Source organism: Myodes glareolus, chromosome 1 (assembly GCF_982192425.1).
Source record: "Myodes glareolus chromosome 1, mMyoGla1.1, whole genome shotgun sequence".
NCBI classification, from domain to species: Eukaryota; Metazoa; Chordata; class Mammalia; order Rodentia; family Cricetidae; genus Myodes; species Myodes glareolus.
In genome coordinates, this window is record NC_142026.1 from 57,714,047 (window position 1) to 57,740,950 (window position 26,904).

A 26,904-nucleotide genomic window follows, 5' to 3' on the forward strand; every position below is an offset into this window, starting at 1 on the left:
ACCTGGGTTCAGTTCCCAGCACCCATATGACTGCTCACAAGCTTCTATAACTCCAGTTCCAGGGGATTTGATGCCCTCTTCTGGATTCCATAGGCACCAGGCATGTATGTGTGCACATTTATACATGCAGACAAAACACCCATACACATAAAATAAAAATAAAAGCAACCAGTGGGGCATTGGTGGAAATATAGATAAACACACCAATATTTCAAGATGGAATTGTGATTCCTTGTCTGTTAATCCTGGCACTTGGAGGGCAGAGACAGGAGAATGGAGCATTTGAGTGATTAAAGGGTGGGAGACGCCCAGTGCTTAACAGCACTTCCTGCTCTTGCAGGGGACCCAAGGATCTGAGTTTGTTTCCAGCACCCATATCAGGTGGCTCACTACTGCTTGTAACTCCAGTTCCAAGGGTTCTGATGTCATCTCCTGGCCTCTGAAGGCAATTGTGTTTACATGCATGTACCTACACACAGAGATATAAACACATAATTAAAAATAAAGATAAAATCTTTAAAAATAAAACAAATAAAACAGACCACACACGACTTAGGGAAATAAAATTACAGCAAATTTAGCCTTAAAGACTGGGGATATAACTCAGTGGTCGAGTCCCTGCCTAGAATCCCCCAGTGAGGGGCTGGGGTGTGACTCAGTGGTCGAGTCCCTGCCTAGAATCCCCCAGTGAGGGATTGGGGTGTGGCTCAGTGGCAGAGCCCTTGCCTAGAATCCCCCAGTGAGGGGCTGGGATGTGTGGCTCAGGGGTAGAGCCCCTGTGATGCAGGAGGGTCATCTGCCTATGTGTTACTTTCATTGGTTAATAAAGAAACCGCCTTGGCTTTTTGATAGGGCAGGATTTAGATAGGTGAAGTAGACAGAACAGAATTCTGGGAGAAAGAAGGCAGAATCAGAGAGCTGCCCACCATGAAGCTGCCAGGTCAGACATGCTGAATCTTTCCCGGTAAGCCACGACCTCATGGTGTTACACAGATTATTAGAAATGGGTTGAATCAATATGTGAGAGTTAGCCAATAAGAGGCTAGAACTAATGGGCCAAACAGTGTTGAAATGAATACAGTTTCCGTGTCATTAGTTTGGGGGTAAGCTAGCCGAGATCTGGGTGGGAACGCAGCCCACTGCTCCTTTTACACCCCTGCCTAGAATCCCCCAGTGAGGGGCTGGGGGCATGGCTTAGTGGCAGAAAGCTTGCCTAGAATGCTGGAGTGTTGGGAGCCAGGCTGATACAAGGCTTTTCCTGAGGCTCTAATGTATGGAGAAGGAAACCAAGAGTAGCAAGGCCAGTAATGGCCCAGTGCCAGGCCCCTAGGGGAACTCCAATTTTGAATCCTGGAAACCTGACTCTTCTCTTGGGCTGTGGTTATCGGTATGTATCAGCTGTGTGATTGGTCTGTGATGCACTGATATCCTGGGTTCCTATTATGAAATCTTGCTTGATGAGCTTCCTGCTGACTCTGTCCAGTTTTCCCCAACAACAGGATAGGATGTTTGTACTGCTTAGTAAACTTGCTGGGTGAGTCGTCAGTGCAGACAGACCTTCCATCCCTGTTCTCTGTCTTGTTGATTTTCTCATCCCTGGTCCTCCCCTTCCACATCTCACCATTTGGGATCCTTATTCCTATAGGATGATGTTGGTTTGGTCTGTTGGTTCTGATGAAGAAGGTGGAGCCCAACCAACAGCCACCTGTAAATTTGATTTGACAATTCCAATAAACACACAGAAAGGTGATTGGTCTCCTTAACCATTCGGAAAACATAAATTGAAACTATTACACATGCTGCAGATGTCCAAACAAACAAACATCTTTTATTGTTGGTGCCAAGATGAGGCACTCCTCTGACGTGGAGGATGGAGCGGCTGGCTGGCAAAGTCGTCAGGCAGCTCCCAACTGCAGTTGAGCAGTTGTCCTTACAGACTCTAGGAAACGTGCCTCTGCGTACGTGCACATCAAGATTTTAGGACAGCCGCTGCTGGCTTTGTTTTCACAGGCTGAAACGACCAAGCCAATGTCTGCCCACAGTGCGTGGTAAATCAATACTCCGCAAGCCACAAGATGGGAGAAGACCTGCCAAGCACAATTCGGAAAGAGTTTAGGCAATTAAGGTTAAGGAGATAAGCCAGACACAACAGAGCAAGGCAGACAGAGTTCAGGACAGAGGTGCTCTTTCTTTGGACTTGGAGGCTTGCTCGGCTGTCCTGGTTGACCTGGGACTCACTGCTCCCAGTGAAGGCATGTGCCACCAGGCCCTGCTGATGGTGCCCAGGGCTTGGAGCATGCTAGACAAGCACTCTCCCAACAGAGCCCCAGTCCCAGCCCTGCCTCTTTTTCTGTGTTCCTGATCCCATGAATAGTCATCGGAAGACACAAATGTCCACATACTCAGAGTCCAGATCTCAATGACTCCAGTTGTGACAGGAATCTCCCACATGGCAAATGAGTCTTCAGCCAGTGCCTGCTGGGTGTCCTCTAAATCAGTTCAGTTCCAACCTTGGGGATTACTCTTGTGGACCCAAGACTGCCCTTTGCCACAGATGCTCACTGCGAGCCCCAGGGCAGTGAGGGCTTCCGATGAACTGGCTGTGAGTTGAGGCTGCAAAGCCCCGTTCTTGGGTTCCATTAATTTTTTAGGTTAGCTCACAGACCTCAGGAAAACACTCATTTCACTTTACTCTTTCTTCCCTCTCTCCCTCCTTTCTTAAAAAACATATTTGTTAGCCGGGCAGTGGTGGCACACACCTTAATCCCAGCACTTGGGAGGCAGAACAGAACTCTGTGAGTTCGAGGCCAACCTGGTCTACAGAGTAAATTCCGGGACAGCCAAGACAGAAACCCTGTTTTGAAAAACAAAAAAACGTGTGTGTGTGTGTGTATATATATATAATATGTTTATTACTATTACTATGTGTGTATAAGGTACATGTACAACGTATGTATAGATGCATGTTATTGCAGGCTCACCTTCACTCCAGCGTGAGGGTTAAAGGACAACTTTCAGGGATTCATTCTCTCTTTCTGTCATGGGTTTTAGGGATCTGGGGACCCATGGATTGAACTCAGGTCCTCTGACTTGCATGGCAGATACTTTTACCTGCTGAACCATGTCATTGGCCTTCCCCTTCCTCTCTCCTTCCTTTTTCTCTCTTTCTTCTGTCTCTCTCTTTCTCTTTTCTTTCTGAGGTAGGGTTTCACTCTGTAGGCTCTACAAGAGCAACAAGTTCCTCTAACCACTGAGCCACCTCTCTCTCTCAACGTTTAGGCTTATAACAGATGCATTTCCCTCTGGGTGATTGCAGGCAAGGTAGGTCTCACAGACACAGCAGGATGAAAAGTTCACTTAGAAGCTTTATTCTTTTTTTCATTTGCTTGATTTTTTTTTTTTTGAGAGAATCTTGAGTTGGTTTCAAATTCGAAACAGCGTGGCAGAGGAAGACTTTGAATGCACCTGACCCTCCCGCCACCACACCCTAAGTGCTGGGCCCACCCATGCACCACAATGCTCCATTTTTGCAGTGGTGAGGAACGAGCTCAGGAATTCCTGCTGGCTAGACACTCTGCCAGCTGGTTGTGCTATTTTATAAATGATCATCCGGTGTTTACATCTACAAATGACATCCATAATTTGTTTAAAGAATATATACAATTTATATGAGGCTTCTAAATTTTTTTTTGCTATGGTGGGTTTTTGTTTTGTTTTTGTTTTTTGAGACAAGGTTTCTCTGCATGACCCTGGCTGTCCTGGAACTCTCTCTGGAGACCAGACTGCCCTTGAAGTTGGGTATCCACTTGCCTCTGTCTCCCAAGTGTGTGTGCCACTATGACCAGCCTAAGTACATCTCTTTTAAACATTTATTTATTTGATTGCTTGTGTGTATGTGTGAGTGTATCCCTGTAGATACACCTGCCTTGCACGTGTGTGGTGGTCAGAGGACAACCCGTGGGAGCTTTTCCTGTCCTACCTCTATGTGGATTCTGGGCACAGACATTAGACTTTTGAGTCAAGTGCCTCACTGACTGTCTTTACAAACCTAAAAAAAAATCTTGTAAGAAAAGATTTATATGCACCTAGATTAACAGTAACTAATATGTTGTTTATTAAAACTTTTTGTGATATTTAAATTTTTTTACACTTGCTTATTTACTATGTGAGTATATGTGTGTGTTTGAGAGTGCCACATCTTATTGGTGGAGAGACACGCCTTTAATTCCAGTACTTGGGAGGCAGAGGCAGGCAGATCTCTGTGAGTTTGAGGCCAGTCTGGTCTATAGAGGGAGTTCCAGGACAGACAGAGCTACACAGTGAAACCCTGCTTTGAAAAACAGAAATCAAAACAAAAACAAAAGGAATGCCACCTCTCTCTCTCTCTCTCTCTCTCTCTCTCTCTCTCTCTCTCTCTCACACACACACACACACACACACACACACACACACATTCCTAAGGTCATACAAAATTATATTTTTCTAGACCAGAGAGATAAGCCTATGGGCTATTGTGACATTTTGTTTTGTTTCAGTTTTTGTTTATTTGTTTGTTCTGAGACAGCCTCTCACTGTGTAGCTCTGCCCAGGCTGGAACTTCCAGTGCAGATTAGGCTGGCCTTGAACTCACAGAGGTCCACTGGCTACTACCTCCTGAGTGCTGGGATTAAAGTTGTGCACTGCCATCTAGTTTGTTTTAGAGATAGGGCTCAGGTATCCCAGAGTGATACAGGTCTTTCCTGGTATGTAGCCCAGGCTTTCTTAAGTCTCACTATGTAGCCCAGGCTTTCTTCAGACTCTCTATGTAGCCCAGGCTTTCTTTGGACTCTCTTTGTAGCCTATGTTGGTCTTGAACTTTCTTGTACTGCTTCTGCCTCCATCTCCCAAGGGCTTGGTAAAGAAAACACAGGGCTTCGTCATGTGGAGCAGGACTTTGGCTCTTTCTCTGTATCAGTCTGTTCTACATTGCTGTCACAAAGCACCTGAGAGTATGTGTCTTATAGAGCAAATGGGTCTGAAGAAATGACTCAGTGAATTAACACAGTGAGGACCTCAGTCCAAATCTCCGGACTCTGCAATCCCGACACATGGGAGGTGGTAGTAAGTGGCCAGCGCTACAGTGAGACCCTGGCTCAAAGATAAACAAATCGGGGCTGGAGAAGATAAGCTGAGGACCCAGCTGGAGCAAGGCAACACCCACAGATCTCAGTTTTTACAAACACGAGGCCCATTTTTGGAGAAGTCCTACCTCATCCAACCCCACGGCCTTCCTGCCATCAACAGGAGGCTCTCTGTTTCTCTCTCTCTCTCTCTCTCTCTCTCTCTCTCTCTCTCATACACATACACACACACATACACAACACACATACACACAGAGAGATAAAAAATAGAATAAATCTAAAAATATAAACTAAAAATAGAAAGACTAAGGCCACGTGATTAAAGCCCGGAGATCTCTGCAAAGGGGCAGCCAGGCTGTAGCTGGTTGGTGGCCTGCAGCCCACGTTATTTCCCCATATGAGATGCCATCCCATCTAGATGGCCATTGTCTTATTGCCTGCTTCCCTTATTTGAGACCGTCAATCTATCCACACATCTCAAGAAATGAGGGTGTGGTAGCCATGCTGCCAAGCAGGTGTCCCGGCATTGCCTTCCACAGGGTGCATGCTCACTAGGCTCACTCCAAATCATGCACTGCCTGGAACCTGCAGGATGCATCCTGATGTATCCCACGGCTTAGAACTGGGCTGGTTGCCTGGTTCCTGAACCAGACATGCTTAGGGTTTGGGGAGGCCTCCACATTCTCAGATGCTCAGTGGGGAAGCATCGGACACTGTGTGCTCCATACTGAGGCTTGGGGGGTGGTCAATGTAGGGCACTCCTATGGTGCTCTCACATGTACTGTAACACTGGACCCCACTGATGTTCACTCTCCAATACTCATTCCACTGATTGCATGAAGGGCCCCTGGGAGTGTTTGCTCCCTGATTCAGGAGCCTCTTCCTTTGCCAAGAAGCCTCAGGACCCTGTGCGTTAACCTATGCCTGTAATTTCTAGCACTTGCAGGCTGAAACAAGTAGATTGCTATGAGTTAGAGGTCAGCCTGGGCTCCATAGCAACATCCCTGTCTCCAAAAGAGATACTCTGGAGAAAAGAGAAGCCTCTGGAGACTCAGTGAACACACACACACACACACACACACACACACACACACACGAAGAAAGCAGTGACTACCATCCTTGGTGACAATGAAACTATGGGATGGGGTGTGGCTCAGCTCTAGGACACTTACCTAGAATCCCCCAGTGAGGGGCTGAGTGTGGCTCAGTGGTAGAGCCCCTGCCTAAAATCCCCCAGTGAGGGGCTGGGTGTGGCTCAGTGGTAGAGCCCCTGCCTAGAATCCCTCAGTGAGGGGTTGGGGTGTGGCTCAGTGGTAGAGCCCCTGTTTAGAATCCCCCAGTGAGGGGCTGGGGCGTGGCTCAGTGGTAGAACACCTGCTTGGCATGCAAGAGGCCCTGGGGTCCATTCGAGCAGCACACATCAAAACAACCCTAATGGAATGTAATTGACAGGTGACCGCGGTGATAACTGCGGTGCTGTGTTTCTGCAGGCTGTGACTCATCAGTGCTCCTACCATGGCACGTGCCTGCAGAGTCGGTTCTCTCCTTTCACTGTGTGGGTTTTGGGGATCAAGCTCCAGCTGTCAGGTGGAGCCACCTCCCTAGCACTTGTTTGTGGTGTTTTTAGACGGAGAGTTTAGTCTGCAACTCAGGGTGACCTCAAACTTGGGGTTCTCCCCGTATTTAAGCTCTCTAAAGGAATAGATCTGATAGGATAAATACACACACTCACACACATGCACACATGTGCGCACACGAGCGTGCACACACATGAACACGTGCACACATGTACACATGCACGCGCACACAGACACAGACACACACTATCGTTACATGCTAGAGGAGGCCACTGGGGGCAGAGAATCTCAAGTTCCAAGTCAGCCTGGGATAAATAATGAGATTCTGTCTTAAAAACAGAAAGAGAGAGAGAGAGAGAGAGATATTAGTCCCAGCACTCAGGAGGCAGAGGCAGGTCATGCTGTATGAGTTCAAAGCCAACCTGCTCTACTTAGGGATTTCCAGGTCAGCCAAGGATATACAGTGAGTTTTTAATTTCAAAACAAAATAATAAATAATTTTAAAAATTGAGGATGGAGAGCAATTAAGAGCACTGGCTGCCCTTGCAGAGGACCTGGGTTTGGTACCCAGTACCCACATGGTGGCTCCCAACCACCTGTAACTCCAGCTCCAGAGTACCTGAGGCGTCTTCAGGCCTCCTTGGGAACTGCACACGTGGCGCACTTACACATGTGCAGACAAAACACTCATGCACATAGAATAAAAATGGATGCATCTTAAAAACAAAAAGAAAGTAAGTCTTAAAACGGGAAAGGTGGTGAGCAGGTAAACTGAGGGCAGCGGTTGGGGAAAGCCCGGCAAAGGAGGCGACTTTAAAGCAGACCCGAGTTGGTCAGTTTTCGACAACTTGACAGAAACTAGAGCCCCTGGGGAGGAGGAAGCACAGCTGAAGAACTGTTGGCATCAGGCTGGCCTGTAGGCAAGTCTGTGGGAACACTTTCGTGACTGATGATTGCGCTCAGCCTGCCGTGGGTGGTACCACCCCTGGACAGGTGGTCCTAGGTTCTACAAAAGGCAGCTGAGCAAGGCCGGGAGAGCAAGCCAGTAAGCGTCTGCCTGACTTCCCTCAGTGCTGGGCTGCTATGGGGGACACTGAAGAGGGATGCTAAAAAAGACATTCCACACTACCTCAGAACTGAGTATAATAGCAGGTTATTTATTTAGGGGTAGACTCACAGATCACATCACAGCAAAGCACCTTCCTCCCCAGGCTGCTTCTGGTCCTGGTGTCTGTCAGCAATAGGAAGCCAAGCAGGACAGGGTCTCAGGTACCCCAGCTGGCCCTGAACTCCCGCGCGTCCCGTCTTCACGTCTCCTGCTCTGGGATCTTGTTTACAAGGTTTATAGGGAACAACCCCAGGACTTCGGGCCTGCTAGGCAAGCAGCGTACCAAATAAGCTACATCTCCGGGCCAGAGTGGGACTCAGGGGGAGGGAAGGAGGGCACAGTGCTGAGCCCCAAGGAGAGTGTTTCCTCCCTTGAGGACCCATAGAGCAAAGGCCCTGTGCTTGCAATACAATATACCTTAGGTCAGCATTTCTCAACCTCTGGGTTGCGATCTCTTCAAGGGTGGCAATCAGATATCCTGTACATCAGATATTTATAATATGACTCATAACAGCAGCAAAATTAGTTATGAAGTAGCAACAAAAATAATTTTATGGTTGGAGGTTGGAGGTCACCATAACATGAGGAACTGTACTAAAGGACTGCAGCATTAGGGAGGCTGGGAACCCTGGCCTTAGGCAGTCACCGGAGCAAGGGGGCAGGTGGAGGTCACTGGGTCAGAGAGATGACAGGGGTAGATCATGTGGGGACTTGTGGACCACACCTAGGGCTTCGCCTGGTCCTAAGAGCCAGATGATAGGCCATGAGTGCGCTGAGCTAGAAACCCCACACAGCTGTTCCTAGGCTCTTCATGGATGGGTGGGGGAAGGGCTGCTTGCTAGTCCAGGCTGGAGATGGATAAACAGGACCAGGGAGGAACCACGGTGGAGGGAGAAGCCAGCCGGTACCAGGTAGGCCAGATGAAGAGGTGGCTCTGGGGCTGGAAGTGGGTGTGACAATGACTTGGCCTGGCAACCTGGCAGGACCAGGTGGAGTCCAGTTCATAATGGGGTTTCCTAGGCCAACCCTGCTCCCAGGCCTCTGAGTCATAGGGTTGTAGGCACCTGCCGGTGACTGGTTCCAGGTGTCCCCCAGCCTAGGCGGCCGCTTTATTTGGCCTTTGCACAGGTCTCTGGAAGGTGTGGCTTTGGAGAGCTGACCTGGCTAAGGTAAACACAACCCTCAGGCCTCAGAGGCCAGCAGTGGTCCCCCAGTGCCCTCAAACCAGAAGTAGGAAGTGACGGAAGAGAGAAGGAGCGAAGCGGTTCCTGAGTCGGGCATAGATGACCTGCATCACCTTGGGTCAGTAAAGGAGAATCCTGGCCCAGAACCTGCAGGAAGGGTCTGAGGGATGAAGGAAATGCCATAGGTGGTCCTGGGGTGGGCTGCAATGAAGCCCTCTGACTTCCTTAGCTCACTCTCTTGCAGCCCCTCCCCACTTTCCAAAGCCCAACAGTTCAACATTTAAGGTGCCGGCACTCCCAGTCCTCCAGCATCATGGAAAGAACAATAGAGTGTTCTGTAAGGCAACGCTTTGGAGATTTCATTAGAGACCCATCCCAGGGATGAACACCGCCTCCTGCTTCCTTTCCCCAGACTGTTTGTTAACGGGTTCTGTGTTTGCCCCGTGCTGGTGAGCCTCGCCCTATCTTCTGGCTTTTTGTGTCTGTTGTGCCCAAGTTGAGACACCCCCATCGCCCAGAGAGACCACCACCGGAATCCAGTCAAGTCCAGAATGCAAAAGCAAGGTTTATTCAGAGCGTTCTCTAGCCAGGCTTGGGGCTGGACCACTACTGGATGCAGACGCAGCGCAGTGGGGAAGAGACCCCCTCATCATTTGGGGTTGACATATATAGGGAAAAACCGCAAGCCAGGTTTACTCGGAGTCAAGGGGGTTGGTTTTGCTGAGTACAGGGTATGTCCTACTTCTGTATACCCCTTCCTCCTTTGAGCGGGTACTTCTGCTTCTGTGCATGCCTCCCCACTCCCCGCCGCCCCACCACCGCCCTCCCCCTGAGCAGTTATTTTCTGCTCCTGTCTAGACCACAAACTGGGTGTTGACAGGGGCTAGCTGCTAGGGACAGTTGTTTTTTTCCCTGCTGACTCCTATGATGTTGCAAAGGGCATGTGTCTTAATCAGATCCTAATCAAGTGAAGCTTCTTAAAGTTTTCCATGTTCTGGGCTGGAGAGATGGCTCAGTGGTTAAGAGCATTGCCTGCTCTTCCAAAGGTCCTGAGTTCAATTCTCAGCAACCACATGGTGGCTCACAACCATCTGTAATGGGGTCTGGTGCCCTCTCCTGGCCTGCAGACAAACAGACAGAATATTGTATACATAATAAATAAGTAAATAAATATCTAGATAGATAGATAGATAAATAAAAAGTTTTCCATGTCCTTACAGTGTCCAAATTCACTTTCCCTCTCTTGCTGAAGTGGCTGCTATCCTGATGCCATCTGCAGGGCTCCCTCACCTGAGGACCAGGCCATTTGGTTTTGTTCACTCCTTTCTTCTTTACACAGCCTTGGTGATTTAATTACAGTAACTGAGCTACAATGTCCACATTACATCCCCTCTATCCGCGTCTAGAGGAAGAACTCGTTTATAATCGCCGAAGCCCATAGTGAACCGTCTTGTTCAAGCACAATTAGAACATCCCCTGTGAGGCAGTTGGTGAGATGGTTTGTCAGGTACTTGCCACTGGGTTCGATGGACTGAGCTAGCTTGAACTTGATCCCTTAGCCTGCATGATGGAATGAGAGAACCAACTCCCAAAAGTTGTCCTCTGACCCCCAGGTGAACACACACACATACACACACACACACACACACACACACACACACACACACCATCATACACATACTTTGCGTAAGTGTAATCATAATCTTTCCCCAGCAAAGCAACTCACTGACTGGGTAAAAGGCAGTCTGTCCGTTGGTCACTGTTTTGATACCTGAATCATGGCGCCATGGTGCTCCCCTGTGTCTAGCTTTATGATTGTTCCCACAGCATTCAGAAAAATTCTGCCCCAGCAGATTCTGAAGCCCTTTGTTATAGTTTTCAGCTTAACTGACATTTTTCATTAACAAGCCTTCCATTTGGTTCTCAGAGCTGGGGAAGGAATAATTTCAAAAACTTCCCTTTGTAAAGATTTATTTATTTCTATTTTATGTGTATGAAAGTCTTGCCTGCTTTTATGTGTACCATATGTATGCAGTACCCAAGAAGGACAGAAGGGGGCGCTGGATCAATAGAAACTGGAGTTACAGATGGCTGTGAGTCACCCTGCGGGTGCTGGGTTTGAAGCTGGGTGGTCTGGAAGAACAGCAAGTCTTCCTGATTGCTGAACCACCTCTCCAGCCCTATTTATTTCATGTGTAAGTGTGTGCCCACTTGTTAGTATGTGTGCGATGTGAATTTAGGTGCCAAAGAGGTCAGAAAAGGCATCAGATCTCTTGGGGCTGGAGTTCCGGGTGGTTTGTGAGCCCCCAGATGTGAGTGCTGGGAACTGAATTTCAAGAATACTAAACGCTCTTAACCACAGTCATCTCTCCAGCCCCCATTATTTAAAACTTTAACATTTTATTATTATCAGTGTGTGCGGTGTGTGTGTGTGTGTGTGTGTGTGTGTGCATGCGTGCGTGTGTGTGTAAAAGAGAGAGAGAGAGAGAGAGAGAGAGAGAGAGAGAGAGAGAGAGAGAGAGAGTTGATGGGTTTCTGCCCGGTTCCCGCAGTCGTTAAGTCCCAAAGAAATCACACAGAGGTCTACATTAACTATAAACTGTTTGGCCTAGTATCTCAGACTTCTTATTAACTCTTTTTTTTAATGACTTATTTGTCTTTATTTTATGTGTATTGTTGTTTTGCTGGCATGTTTGTCTATGTGAGGGTGGATGCCCTGGAACTGGAGTTACAGACAGTTGTGAGCTACCATATGGGTGCTGGAAGTAGAACCCAGGTCTTCTGGAAAAACAGCAAGTACCCTTAACCACTGAGTCACCTCTCCAGCCCCGAAATTTAAGACTTTTTTGTTTTGTTTTGTTTTGTTTTCCAGACAGGATTTCTCTGTAGCTTTGGAGCCTGTCCTGGAACTAGCTCTTGTAGACCAGGCTGGCCTCGAACTCACAAAGATCCGCTTGTCTCTGCCTCCCAAATGCTGGGATTAAAGGCGTGTGCCACCACAGCCCAGCCCTTATTAACTCTTATATTAGCCCATAATTTTTGTCTGTGTTAGCCACGTAGCTTGGTATCTATTTTGGCGAGGCAGTTGCATCTTGCTTGTTCTGTGTCTGGCTTCCTCTGTCTGGGTGACAGAAAAGAATATCCTCCGCCTATACTTCCTGCCTGGCTACTGGCCAATGAGCGTTTATTTAAAATACAAGTGACAGGGTACAGACCATTGTCCCACAGCTTGTAAATGCAGGGGCACACGCCATGTTCTCATACCTGTGGAAATCAATGTGTGCATGTGTGCATGTGTGTGTGCAGGGGCATATGCCATGTTGTCATGCCTGTGGAGACAACTTTACTCTTCTCCTTATGTTGTAGGCCTGAGTTGGTGGCACTGTGCTTGCCTAGCATGTGTGAGGCTCCACAATCCCTGCCCTCCCCAGAAAACCCCTCACCTTCTCTTATTCCTTCTTTTCTATAATAAGGAAATCATCTTGATCTAAAAGCAATTTGCATGTAGGTATATTATATTAGCCATAAATCTCACTTCAGAATAATGAAAGAATATAAAAGCATTTGTTATGACATAAATCCATGATGATAAAAATCAAAACAGCAGTTACTCCCGGAGTTAAGAAGTGGGTGGTGAGGAGGCTGAGTGCAAGGGGCTCACAGGAACTTTCTGGAATGTTGGAAACCGTCTTTCCCTGAAGTAGGGCAGTATACAGTTGTCAAAGGCCATCAGATAGCACAGTTAAGGCTGGCAGATTTTTGTTGCAATTCAACAGTAAATTATATCTTACACGAGTGGAATTGAACATACATTCAAAAATATCTGTACAGAAACTTTAAAAATGAGTTTGGCCATTTAATCTTTAATATCAGCACTTGAGTGGTAACGGCGGGAGGATTTCTGTGAGTTCAAGGCCAGCTGGAAAGACCCTGTCTCAAAATCAAACACAAAAACAAAAAAGAAGAGGGAGGGAAGGAGGGAGCAGAGAACACAGCATCAACCATTCAAAGACAAACTGAACACTATGACCATTCCTAAATCGCACAAAAAGTTTTAATTCTGCGATGGATGCACACATGCAGGTGTATGACATACCCACTGATCTACATGTATGGTATGTGTGTATATACATGTGCTGGCTTCTGATGGTAAATTTGAAATGCTGGGTGATGGTGTCCAAAGACTCTGTGCAGGCTTGCAGACAGAAGCGAAGGGTTGGCAGATACAGTTCTTGGCATGTGTATGCTTCTTACACGTGTGTGGGCATGCTTGTCCACGTATGCACGTGCACATAGATGTGTGGGCACATGGAGGCCTGAGGTTGATGTCGGCTGTCTTACGAATGGTGCTTTGACTTATATGCTGAGGCAGGATCTCTTTCTTGGACCCAGTCATCAGTTTGGCGAGTCCAGCCGGCTTGCTCCAGCAGCCGCCCTTCATCTCTGCCTCCTGCTTGCTGGGATCATGGTCGCCCTGCCCACCCAGCTTCCCCAGTGGTCGTGCTAAGGTTCAGAACTGTGGTCCTCACGCTTGTGTGACAAGAACTTACCTATGGAAACATCTTCCCAGGATAATGTGTGGAAAGAGGCGGGAGGAAGAGAGAGAATGTGTGTACAGGCCTGTAAGTGTGCACACGTGCATCCAAGTACATGTGTGCCTGTGTATGCACACATGTGGAAGCTGGAAACCAAGGCCTCGTTGTCTTCTTCGGTCATTCTCCTCCGTATTTTTGAGACCCAGGCTCTCACCTAACCTGGGGTTTACCGATTTGGCTAGACTGGCTAGCCGCTGAGCTGCAGGGACCCATCTGTCTCTGCCCCCACCACTTGGGTTGCATACATGTGTGCCAGGCCCAGTTGTCACATGAGTGCTGGAGATGGAGCTCCAGTCCCCACGCTAGCCCAGCAGGCATTGCGCCGACCGAGCCAACTCTACGGCCTCTCATTCCTATATTTTTTTAAAACAGCAAACTAGCAGCTGCAATTGGATTGTCACGGCGGATTCCTGAAAAGCTTGCCTGTCAGGAGCTTGTGTGTGCAAGAGGATTAATGTGTGGCTCAGGGAGTTCCGGTGACAGAAACGACAGGCAGGGTAAGGGAATTAAGTCTTCATCATTTATACCAAGGAGGTCAGAAGTACTTTTAAATTTGATTCACCTGGAATTAACACTAGTAAACAAAACGAAAATTATGAACTGCGCCCAGGAGTGTGTGTCCTGCTATAACCCCAGCATTGAGGAGGCCAAAGCAAAGAGCTGCTGTGGTTTCAAAGCCTGGGCTTGCAAAGTGAGGGCTTGTCCAGTAGAACAGGGATTACAAACTGCATGGCACACAAGGACGAATCACGTCTCTATGGAACACATACACGTTTCCCACAAACCGGTAACAAAGGGATGATCCCTGAGGAAGATCACGCACCTAGAATATGACCAGGTGGTTCACAGGAAAGAAAATGAAAGTGGTTCTGGGGTTAAGAGTCCTGCCAGGTGTTGGTGGCGCACGCCTTTAATCCCAGCGCTCAGGAGGCAGAGCCAAGCGGATCTCTGTGAGTTCGAGCCCAGTCTGGTCTACAGAGTGAGTTCCAGGAGAACCAGGGCTACACAGAGTAACCCACAGAGAAACCCTGTCTTGAAAAACCAACCAATCAACCAACCAACCAAACAAACAAACAAATGAACAAACAAAGCCCTGACTGCTCTGTGTCCCCAGTGCCCACACGGCAGCTCACATGCTCCTGTAACTCCAGTGCCAGGGGATTTGGTTCCTGCTTCTGGCCTCTGAAGGCTCCTGTCCCCACCTGATGTACCTAAAGTCACGCAGCACACACGTATCCACGCTTAAAAGAAATAGTCAAAGCTGGGAGGTGGTGGTGCACACCTTTAATCTTTTAATCCCAGCACTGGGGAGACAGAGGCAGGCAGATCTCTGTGAGTTCTAGGCCAGCCTGGTCTACAGAGCAAGTTCTAGGCTATTCAGGGCTACACATTGAGACCTTGTTTCAAATAAATAAATAAATCTCTAAAAAAAAATTGTTCCTGGGCTGCAGAGTGGGTAAAATCATTTGCTGAACAAACATGAGGACCTGAATTTAAGTCCTCAGCACCCAGGTGAAACACTGGGGATGGTTACATGTACTTGCAAGCCCATCATTGTGGGGGAGGGAAGTAAGCAGGACAGATGGCTCCCAGAAGCCTGATGGTCACCCAGCCTAGTGGAAATGGTGACACCCTGTCTCAAAGGAATTACAGGCCCTTTTCCAGTCTTCAAATGTGTGTGTGCACACAAACACACGCACACATGCTCTCTCTCTCTCTCTCTCTCTCACACACACACACACACACACACACACACACACGGAATGACTCTAAAGTGCATGAGAAGATAATAGAATACAATTGATAGTAGACAAATGCAGGTGAGAGCCTCAAAAGTGGGCGTGGTTCTGCACTCTGAGGGCTCCTGGGCAAGCAAGGCCCTTTCTCAAAATAAAATTTAAAAGAACTGGTAATATAACTCAGTGGTTGAGCAGGTAGTGAAAATGCAAGGCCCTGGTTCCTGTCTCTGGAAACATTCATGAATGCAAGCGCGCGCGCGCGCGCGCACACACACACACACACACACACACACGGGGGGAGAGAGAGAGAGAGAGAGAGAGAGAGAGAGAGAGAGAGAGAGAGAGAGAGAGAGACGAATACTGTTTTTCAATAGCCCTAGCTGGTAAGAGACAAGACTGGTGATGATCTTGTGTTGGCCAGACCTCAGGGCTTGTGGCTGTGATATAAATGGATACAATCCCCGTGGGGGAGTTTGCAGCACCCATTAGTTACTGTGTCTGGGTCAGAAATGCACCCCACTGCCTGACCCAGGACTTCATACCTAGGACATCTGTGTGCAACTACAAATGATGTCCCAAGGCTCCTCAGAGTCACACAGTGTGACATAGCAAAGGTATCAAGAAAAGGACCGCCTGTAGGGGGGCTTTTTACATGGTGTGAGGACAGAGAGCCAGCAAGATGGTTCATCCAGTGAAGACACTTGCAGCTAAGCCTAGTGATCTGTGTCCAATTCCTGGGACCCATATGGTAGAGGGAGAGAACTAACCTCCAGACATCTTCTGGCCTCCACAGGTGTGCCACGGCACACACCTGCCCCACCCCCATTCATCCACGCAAAATACATTTTTAAAAAGGTAATAGAAACAAAAGAAACAGAGATAGAAGATTGGGATGCAGCGACTCAGTGGTCCATACTTGCCTAGACTCTACCAGTCAGAGGCTGGTGGTATGACCCAGAAGTAGAATGTGCCTAAACTTCAGAGGTGAGGGGTTGGAGGTGTGGCCCAAGGGTAGAATGCCAGCCTAGAATTTAGTGGAGAGGAACTGGGGAGGGGCCAGGGCAGCATGTGCAAGATCCTGGATTTAATCCCCAGTACAACAAAATAAAATAAATAACCTCCCAAAAGAAACACAAAACCCACACGGTATTTCTAATACAGCCGTGAAAAGCCAATCTGTCAACACAGCCTCAGCAGTTTTACTGCGGCAACCAGAAGCAACCGATACAAGGCTTTTGGTCCTACAAATCAATCAACTGCCAGGCTCAAGCAGGTCAGTGGTGGCGCACGCCTTTAATCCCAGTGTTCAGGAGGCAGAGGCAGGTGAAGTCTTGTGAGTTTGAGGCCAGCCTAGCCTACAGAGCGAGTTATAGGATGGTCAGAGCTACTTAGTGAGACCCTGTCTCAAAAAACCAAAGAGCAAACAAACAAACAAAACAAAACAAACAACAATGAACAAGCAAGCCTAAATGAGTATCCTCCTTCAAGAGCCTGTTTGATATCTCTAGTTGGATGACTGTTGGCTATCACAGATGCTGTGGTTTAGACGTGGTTTGACCCCCTAAGGGACATATGTTGGAAGCTTGCTTCCCAGTGGGGTCTTGACATTAAAACGTGATGAACCTTTATTTATTTATTTTATTAACTTTTTAAGGAGGTAGGCTCTGTAGCCCAGGCTAGCCTCAAACTCCTTATGTAGTCAAGGATGGCCAGTCAGTGGTGACCTTGAACTCCAGGTCAGCCCTCCTCCACCTCCTAAGTGCCGGAATTATAGCTGTGTGCACTACGTACTGTTTTATTTGCTCCCTGGAAATGAAGCCAGAGTAGGGAAGCACTGTACCAAGCTCCTTCCCCAGCTCCACAACAGGCCCTCTCAATGGTATGATCTAACTGAGAGGGAATTTGGTCTATCCTTCGCAGAGGTTAAGGAGGTCTTGGTAGGAGACTGGTTAGTTCCAAGAATAGATTATTATAAATTGTTCTGTAAGTGTGAGGTCTACCTCTGAACCCTCTTGGATTTCTCTCACATTGTGATTTGCTGCCCTCACCACCATATTATATATATATGATATATTATATATGTATGTGTGTGTATTTTCCCTCCCTCCCCCACCCCCGGAGACAGGGTTTCTCTCTGTCCAGGAACTCACTCTGTAGACCAGGTTTCTTATATTTTACTTCTATTTTGAGGCAGGTTTCACCAGGCAACCCAGGCTAATCTTGAACACACGACCCTCCCACCGCACTGAAGGGTCTGCCTTAGCTAAATAGCAAGTTGGAGGCCAGCTTAGGCTATATTGGACCTGTCTCAACAAACCAGGAAACTAACCAATGAACAAAATGGGCACAGCCGGAGCAGAACTTCTTGGGCTGAGCAGTTAAAAGCATGCACTTCTCTCCAGAGTACTGGAGCTCCGGCCCCAGCAACCACACTGGTGTAATTCCAGCTCCAGGGGTCCTGCATCTCTGAGCTCTGAGAGCATCTGCACTCATACGCACATACCCTCTCATGAAACACATAATTAAAAGTAATTAAAATAGGGCTGGAGAGATGGCTCAGTGGTCAAGAGCGCTTGCTCGTTCGTTCTTGTAGAGGACCTGGGTTCGGCTCCCGATTCATATGTGTGCAGAAATACACTGCAGCAAAACACGCATACACATAAAATAAGTCTGAAAAGTAACATAAATCTTAAAAATATGTATATATTAAATAATTACATTATTGATTGATGATTGATCTAGAGTATGTGTGTTGGCATGCGCATGTCATGATGCTCATGCAGAGGTCACAGGACAGCTTATGGGAGTCAGTTCTCTCACTCCACCTTGTGAATTCTGATGATCAAACTCAAGTTGTCAGGTTTGATAGTAAGCAATCCTTCCTGCTAAGTCATCGCTCTAGCCCCCAAAGAAATACATTTTTCAAAAAAAGAAAAAGAAAATACTATGGCAGGAGAGATGGCTCAATGGTCAAGAGCATTGGCTGCTCTTCCAGAGGACCCAGATTTTGATCCCTAGCAATGCCTGTAGTTCAGAACCATGTGTAACTCTGATTCTAGAGATGTGATGCCTTCTTCTGGCCTGCAAGGGTACTGCACACATATTCTGGACGTACATGCACGTAGGCAAAACAACAATACACATAGGGGGTCTCTGCGTAGCCCTGGCAATCCTAGAACTCATTCTGTAGACCAGGCTGGCCTCAAACTCAGAGACGTCCACCTGAGTCTGCCTCCTGAGTGCTGAGATTAAAGGCATGTGCCTCTACTACTTGGCTAAAAATAAGTGTTTTTCAAGAAGAAAAAATAGAATCCTGATTTTTCCAGCCCCTCTTACTCCAGCAGAAGTGTCCCTTTCTTGCAGTGGCTCAGGCTTGTCCTTGACTCCTGTTTCCTACCATCCGGGGACAGTCTGACATCAGATTCCCTCTGATGCCTTCACAGTTGATCTGAGGTTGAGCACCTCTCCTGGACTCTCACCTGGTCTCCTCTCCCACTCACAGTTTGGTGCCTGTGTTCTTCAAACCCACTCAGGAGATAACGGCAGAATTTGCTGTGAAGACTCAGATCTCTGCAGCCTTCCAGAAGACTCTGGCGGATACTACCAGCCTGACCACTTGTGTTGGATCCCCGAGACCCACAGGGTGGAGGGAGAGCTCCGCAAGCTGTCCTGTGACCCCCAGGCGCCCTGCCTCCCCATACTACATCCATCAATAAATGTGGTTTTTAGGAAGAAGGAAAATATAGGGCTTTCAGAGCAGGAGGAGCAGCGGCATTCGGGGGTGGATTGCTGCTATGCTAAAAACACCGTGACTAAGGCGATGCGTTAAAAAAAAAAAAAAACCCTTCAATCCATTGGGCTTATGGTTTCAGAGTTAGAGTCCATGACGGCAGAGCAAAGGCAAGGCCGCAAGGAACAGCTCAGAGCTCAATTCTTGAACTGCATGCAGGAGGCAGAGAGAATACATTGAGGATGGCAGGAGTCTTTTGAAGCCTCCAAAGCCCACCCCCAGTGACACACTTCCTCCAACAAGGCCACACCTCCTAGTCCTTTCCAAACTGGTCCACTCACTGGGGACCAAGTATTCATATATATGAGCCAGTGGAAGTCACTCATTCGAAGCACCACGGTGGGTGAAAGGACACATGAAAATGACAGCAGAAATAATAAGCAGAATCCAGAAGTAGAATAGTTATCTTGGTGTGGCTGTGCACCTGTAATCTTGGCACTGAGAAGACTGAGTGGGAGGACTCTGAATTTCAGGCCAGCCTGGGCTACAGAGTAAGACAATGTGGTAGAGAAGCAAACAGAAGCTGAATGTTCTACACTTCTCAAGAACAATTCTACAAATGAGAAAGTTGGGGTGAACCACACCCCAACCCCTTACTGGGGGATTCTAGGCAGGGACTATCACTGAGCCACACCCCAGCCCCCTATAGGGGATTCTAGGCAGGGGCTCTACCATTGAACCACACCCCAACCCCTTACTGGGGGATTCTAGGCAGGGGCTCTACCATTGAACCACACCCCAGCCTCTTACTGGGGGATTCTAGGCAGCTTTTTTCAAAATTCTCTAAACTGATTTTTGACATCAAAGAGGAGAGTATGGAAGCCTTTTCAAGTGTGCAAGAACTTCCAAGAATCTGAATATGGATGCACACCAGAAAAACAAAGAATCACTAAGAAAAAGGAAGAGCCGGGCTCAGGACCCAGTGGACCCAGCACAGGAGCGGGGAGGGGAATTTTCAGGATGATGTAAGCAGGGATTCCTGCATGGTAGCTGGGCATCAAGGTTATGGGCCAAGTGATCTAAATAAGATCACATGACTCACGAGACCTGCGGTAAGGGCTGTGGTGACTGACCTGCTAACTTCCATTTTGCTGTCTCACTCTAGCCCAATGTGTCCCGGAACAAACTTTGCAGTCCAGGTTGGTCTGGGCATCAAACTCAGGTCCCTAGGGCTGCACAGCAAGGGCTCTGACCTGCTGAGCCATCTCCTCGGCCCTAAAGAGATTTCTTTAATTTAAAAAAAATTAAGGGCCAGGCAAAGTGACATACACCTTTAATCCCAGCACTTGTGAAGCAGAAGCAGGGGGATCTCTGTAAGTTCAAGGTCAGCTTGGTCTACATAGTGAATCCCAGAACAACAACCAGAGTTGCATTGTAAGAACTTGCCTCAATATATATATGTGTGTGTGTGTGTGTGTGTGTGTGTGTGTGTATAATTTTTAATTTTATGTGTATGAGTGTTTTGTCAGCATGTATGTTGTGCACCACATGTATACCTGATGCCCGAGGAAACCAGAAGGGGCATCAGATCCCCTGGAGTTGGAGTCACAGGTGGCTGTGAGTCACTATGTAGGTGCTGGGAATGGGACCCTGGATAGGTGCTTTTCACTGCTGAGCCATCTCTCTAGCCCCAAGAACTATTTTGAAAGGTCATTTTCAGTAGCTACCTTTGCCTCTCATTCATTGACTTTAAAATCCTTTCTCACCCTTCAATCTCACTCCAGTGGAAAACGCGACCAGTGTTAGTTACCACAACATCTGGACCTGGAGGATCACGCTGGACTTGAGGGCTAAGCTCCAGAACGCAGCAGATGTTCAGGACAGCATCTGAATTTTGTTTTAAATTTATTTGTTTGTTTAGTGAGTGTGTGTGTGTGTGTACATGTGCATGTGTGCATGTGTGTGTCCATGTGTGTACACGTGTGTGTGAGTGTACATGTGTGTGCGTGCGTGTGTGTACATACATTAGGAAACAGCTACGGGGACTGGTTCTCCCCCTCCATCTATGGGACCCAGGGATCGAATTCATATTGTCAGACTTGGCAGTGAATGTCTTTATCCACTTAGCCATTTCAGTGGCCCTGGCACAGTGTCCTGTTGTGGGTAGTGATGCCCAGTCGTTAAACATGGAGATGAATGCAGCTCTCATTACCAGCATGATCTCAGGTGAGCATGCTCACTTGTCTTGCGAGCTTCCTCTTTGGAAAACTAGGGGCGCTGGGACAGGCTATACAAATGCCCCATCATAGTGGACACCTAACTTGCCAAAGTCACCGACTGGGAATGAGGCTGGGGCAGTAGGGGGCTGCACTGGGTCCATCCCAGTAGCTCTCATAGTTAAGAGAGTGATTCAGGCTTCCTTCCAGTTGTAATTGAGGCATGTGGCATGCATGCTCCAGGAAGTGAGCTGTGTCCGGGACACGCCCCTCACCTCCGCTGCCTCATGGTCCTTTGGTGCATGACAGCACGCAGTCATGATGAAATCAGAACCCTTTAGGAGAGGGGAGGTGGGTCTTCATCCTCTTCCTGATCCCAGTCTCTGATTCCTGTCCCTGGGACCTGGTCAGTTCCCTTCGGAGGCTGAGTTGGCACTTGGGTGTGGGTGTTGGCTGTGCTGATCAGTGTCAGGAAGGTGACACCAGGGGAGAGCGGGTAGAGAGAGGGTTCACGCTGGCAGTAGTCATAAGGTGTCACACGTGTGCGTAGTCATTTCAGAAATCCCTGTTGCATGCTCCCCCAGCCTTCCTGAGTGTGACAAACAGTGGGGAAAACCATCAACACCCAGACGAACAGGCAAGAATGACTGTCCCATAGACGTGATGGAGGCCATGGAGGGAAAAAAAAGTCAGAAAGGCCAAACCCAACCTATGTTCCTTTCTGCATAGCCTGTCAACTCCTGGGCCATGACTTGGATACCTTTGTTGTTGTGAGACTTCCGAGTCTCCTGCCTCTCCTCCTTTGTGCTGAGATTACAGGCATGCACTGTCATGCTCAGCTTGCTAACGTGGGGTAAGAGGCTGTCGTGTGGAGGAATGCCATGCCGGGCACTGGGAATTAACTGGAGAATCCATCAGAGTCCCTTCTGGGTGGAAAGGCGGGCACAGGGCTGACTCTGGGTACTGCTGCTAGAAAGATTGCAGCCATCTCCCAGCCTCTGCTGGATTGTGCCCTTATACCCTCATTGGTGTCACTGTTCTCAAAGATATTGATGTTTTGATCCCTTTGTGGATGTGATGAGGCCAGAAACTTCCAATCCCATCTCACTACACAAACAACACAGAAAGCACTATCAGATAAAACTGGAATCCAAAACCATCCTTAATGGCGTAGCCAGTTTGTGGCCAGCCTGGGCTACCTGAGATCACATCTCAGAACAAATGGGCTGGAAAGGTGGCTCAGGAGTTAAAAGTGCTTGCTGCTCAATCAAAGGATGAGAATTTGAATCCTAATGTTTGGGGCTGGAGAGATGGCTCAGTGGTAAGAGCACTTCCAGAGGACTCAGGTTCAAGTCCCAGCACCCACATGGCAGCTCACAACTGTCTGTAACTCCAGTTCCAGGGCTTCTGACACCCTCACAGAGACATACATGCAGGCAAAGCAGCAATGCATCAAGAAAGGAAGGAAGGAAGAAAGAAAGAAAGAAAGAAAGAAAGAAAGAAAGAAAGAAAGAAAGAAAGAGAGGGGAGAGGGAGGAAGGAAACAGGGAGGGAGGGAGGGAGGCACAAACTCTAGTTCCATGGGATCTGACATACTCTTCTAGCCTACATGAGCATCTGCACACACATGTGCAGCATTCACACAAACACATACACACATGCACAAATAAAATGAAAATTGGACACTGTGTTCTAGATTGGGGTTGTTCTGTAAAGCTTTTTTATATACAGGGTACCTGGCACAGTGAGAAATCCTTTCATACTCTGGATTTTCTGTGACTGTCACCAGAATAAGCCACGGAGATGTCAACTGTTTCCCCCAAAGAACATTTCAAACAAGAGAAGAATCACAGAAGGCTTTTAGCAAGGAAGGCATGTGTGAGTGCATGCACACGTAAGCACGCACACACACCCCCATACACTCACACACACAACACTTGGGTTCTGCTGTCTGCGGCTTATTGTTCCCACTTTGTCTCACACCAGATAACTGAGCCATTGTGTGAGCAACAATCCATCTTATTTGCCATGATGAATTACAAACCCCCGGGGTACCTGATAGGATCGTCAAGGAACTGGGCATGGTGTCACACACCTGTAATCCACTAGGAAGGCCAAGGCAGGACGACGGTCAGAGCAAGGTCAGCCTGGGCTAAGTAAGGAGATCCTATTTCAAATGAAACAAAATAAACCAGGCAGTAGTGGCACACACCTTTAATTCCAGCACTTAGGAGCAGAGGCAGGTGGATCTCTGTGAGTTTGAGACCAACCTGGTCTACAGAGTGAATTCCAAAACAGCCAGGACTACACAGAGAAACCCTGTCTCAAAAACAAAACAGAACAAAAAGCAAACAAACAAACAAAATACAGGACTGAGGGCTCGCTATAGTAGAGCCCCTGCCCAGAATCCCAGAGAAGAAATGGGGTGTGGATCAGCCTTAAATTGCCTAATACACACAAGGCCCTGTTTTCCTGTCCAGTACCACAGTAAAGAAAAGACTCAGTTTCATACCAAGCACTAATTTCTTTTCTTTTTTTTTTAAATATTTAAATATTTATTATGTATACAATATTCTGTCTGCGTGTATGCCTGCAAGCCAGAAGAGGGCGCCAGACCCCATTACAGATGGTTGTGAGCCACCATGTGGTTGCTGGGAATTGAACTCAGGACCTTTGGAAGAGCAGGCAGTGCTCTTAATCTCTGAGCCATCTCTCCAGCCCCCCAAGCACTAATTTCTGCTTAATTTTCTGTTTATTGCATTTATTCATTCACTTATCCATCTGCCTTCAGTTCTCTAAAATATGTCAAGAATGGCAGAATATCCCCAATTTTACAAGTGAGGAAATCAAGGCACAGACAGGCAAAGAAACGCTAAATATTTGAAGCTGAAGTTGAACCTGGACCACTCACCTCCAAAGCCCTGGCGCTCTGCCCATGCCACCTTCTCCTCCGAGTTGGAGACGCGAGCCACACAATGGGCTTTGGTGAGCCAGACTGAAAAAACGCTTAGGAGAGAGTCCAGCAAAAATACCACTGCACCATGGCACGCTCAGGGACTAACCCAGGCTTAGGTTTGTGAGTACTGATGAACGTGGAGGGATTAAATGAAATTTGGAATAATTGCAGCTATTACTTACCAAGCTTGTTCTTTGCGCCCCACCCTGTGTTAGCCACATGGGAAGTATGTTTCCGAGCCCTCGCAGGGAGGTCCTGCTCTCCCCACTCCGAACACCAGGACATCGGGCCTAAGAGAACACAGGTCACCCAGCTAAGGGGCTCGTAAAGCAAAATTCAGATGCAGGGCTGTCAGCTTGCCTGAGTCATCAACTTTCCCTGACTCTTCATCTTCTGGTTTGAAACAATACTGTTTTCATAATGGGAAAATATTTTTTTTTTAAAAAAAAAGGAAGTCTTGAAAGATGGTTCAGTGGGACAAAGGCTTGCACAGCTGAGGGTCACCCCTGGGGTCAGGCCAAAAGCCCGCTGTCCTGTGATACCAGTGTTCCCAGGGCGAGGTGGGAGGTGGAGCCAGAAACATCACCCAGAGGCTCCAGGGACAGCCAGCCTAGTGTACACAGTACAGTGGCAGAAAGGCTGCCTCACCGGGGTCAGGCAAGACCCACCCCCTCACCCTGCACACTCCCCTCCCCCCTTTGACTGTCTCGGCCCCGGATACACATGAATGCAGCAAATACCTACAGAAATAATAAAATATAAAAGTAAGGGTTTTTTTTCCTTTGTTCTTTTCAAGATGTTGTTTCGATGCATAGCCCAGGCTGTCCTGGAACTTGCTCTGTAGACCAGGCTGGCCTCCGAACTCAGAGCTCTGCCTGCCTCTACCCCGCCTTAGCACTGGGATTAAAGGTGTGCACTGCCAGGCTGCTTTTTTTTTTTTAATGGCTCATTTGTCATCATTTTATTAGCTGTGTGCGTCACTCTATCACTCGGATAAAATTAAAATCTGCCTCGTACCCACCCACAAAATCAGCTCTGGACAGATGGCCTAAATGGGATGCAAAACGATGAAGTTGTCTGTCAGCAAACAACTTAAGAGCTATGCTTCAGAGGCAGAGACCCCCACCCCCACCCCCACCCCCCACCCCCACCCCCAGCCCAGCCCTCCCTCCTTCCTACTGACTGAACCTAGGACCTAGGCACTCTATCTACCATTGAGCTATAATCCTCAGCTTTTTTCATCTAATTTTCATTTTAATTCACTTGATTTTTGTTTAATTCATATAACCCCCCCTCTCCCTTTCATTAATTCTGAGAAGGTTTTGCTAAATTGCCAGATTGACTTTGAACATCTGTAGCCCACATAGGAACTTTTGGCCCTTTGGCCTCAGCCTCCCGAGTAGCTGGAATCACAGGCCTTAACCATCAGGCCCAACTCAGCAAAACAGAAATTTTGCTGTTTTGCATTATGACAGGGTTTCTCTGGCCAGAACTCACTATGTCAGTGGTTCTCAACCTTCCTAACGCAGCAACCCTTTAATACGGTTGCTTACGGTGTCTTTGTCGTAACCCTCCCAACCATAAAGTTACTTTGTTACTACTTCATAACTGTAATACTCTGATAAGCAACTCCCAATGGGCTCATGACCCACAGGTTGAGAACCATTGTACTACATAGACCAGACTGGCCTTGAACTCACTGAGGTCTACCTGTTTCTGCCTCAAGTGCTGGGATCAAAGATTTACCCCCACCACATAGCCATTAATGGAAAACTTGACCACATTAAGCTAAAGACTTTCTGTTCATCAAAAAAAAAAAGTTCATTAAGAGTCAATGAGACGGCTCTCAGTGGGTAAGGATGCTTACTGCCAAATTTGATGACCCGAGTTTGATCCCCAGAAAGCATATTGTAAGATGGACAAAACTGGCTCCCATAAGCTGTCCTCTAGCCTCTACATGCGCTTCATATTACTTGAGCATACCCACACACAGACACACACACTCTCTAAACAAAAAGCCATTGAGAGTGTGAGAAAACAAACCACGGAGCAGGTTTCTAGTGCGCGGAACCGACAAATGGCTTGTGTTCAGGATAGCAGGAGAGCAAACTGTTCTAAAAACGAATAGCCCAATAGACAACAGGGCAAGACACTTGAACAGGAACACGAGAAAAAGGACATCCGAGGGCCAGGTACAAACAAAAAGCTGCCTAATTGCATTGCTCATCAGGGAAATGCAAATTAACACTACAAGGAGCTGCTACTACACACCCAACAGAATGACTAAAAATGAATTGCCTGACAATGCCAAGTGTTGGCAAGGATCTAGAGCAATGGAAATGTTCCAGCGTGGATAGTAGGAAGTAGAGAAGTGACTACAGCTGTTTTGGGAAAACGTCTGTTAGTACTGACCTAGGATGAACATAATCACACACACACACACACACATATACACATATATATACATGCACATACATATATGTACATGCCACACAACCCAGCCATTCTGCTCTTGACTCTATACCTAAAAGAAGTGTGTATGTATGTTCACCTACAAAACATAAACAAGAATGTTCAAAAGATCCTACTTGCAAGAGCCAAAGTCTTCAATGCATAAACTCGCATTTTCATTGAGAGACGGCAGATAAGTCATGGTGTGCTCACACAGTGGAATTCTCC

The 26,904-nt window shown here is 47.6% G+C and overlaps 1 long non-coding RNA gene across 1 annotated transcript; it reads right to left on the bottom strand.

Annotated features, from left to right (window-relative positions):
- Positions 1 to 1,800: 1,800 nt before the first annotated feature.
- LOC125405079 (uncharacterized) lies at positions 1,801 to 8,217 on the bottom strand. The gene is made up of 2 exons (XR_007233454.3): positions 7,875 to 8,217; positions 1,801 to 2,087 (listed from the first exon to the last, which is right to left on the bottom strand). It is a non-coding gene; the product is annotated as an uncharacterized LOC125405079 (long non-coding RNA).
- Between the last annotated feature and the right edge of the window lie 18,687 nt (positions 8,218 to 26,904).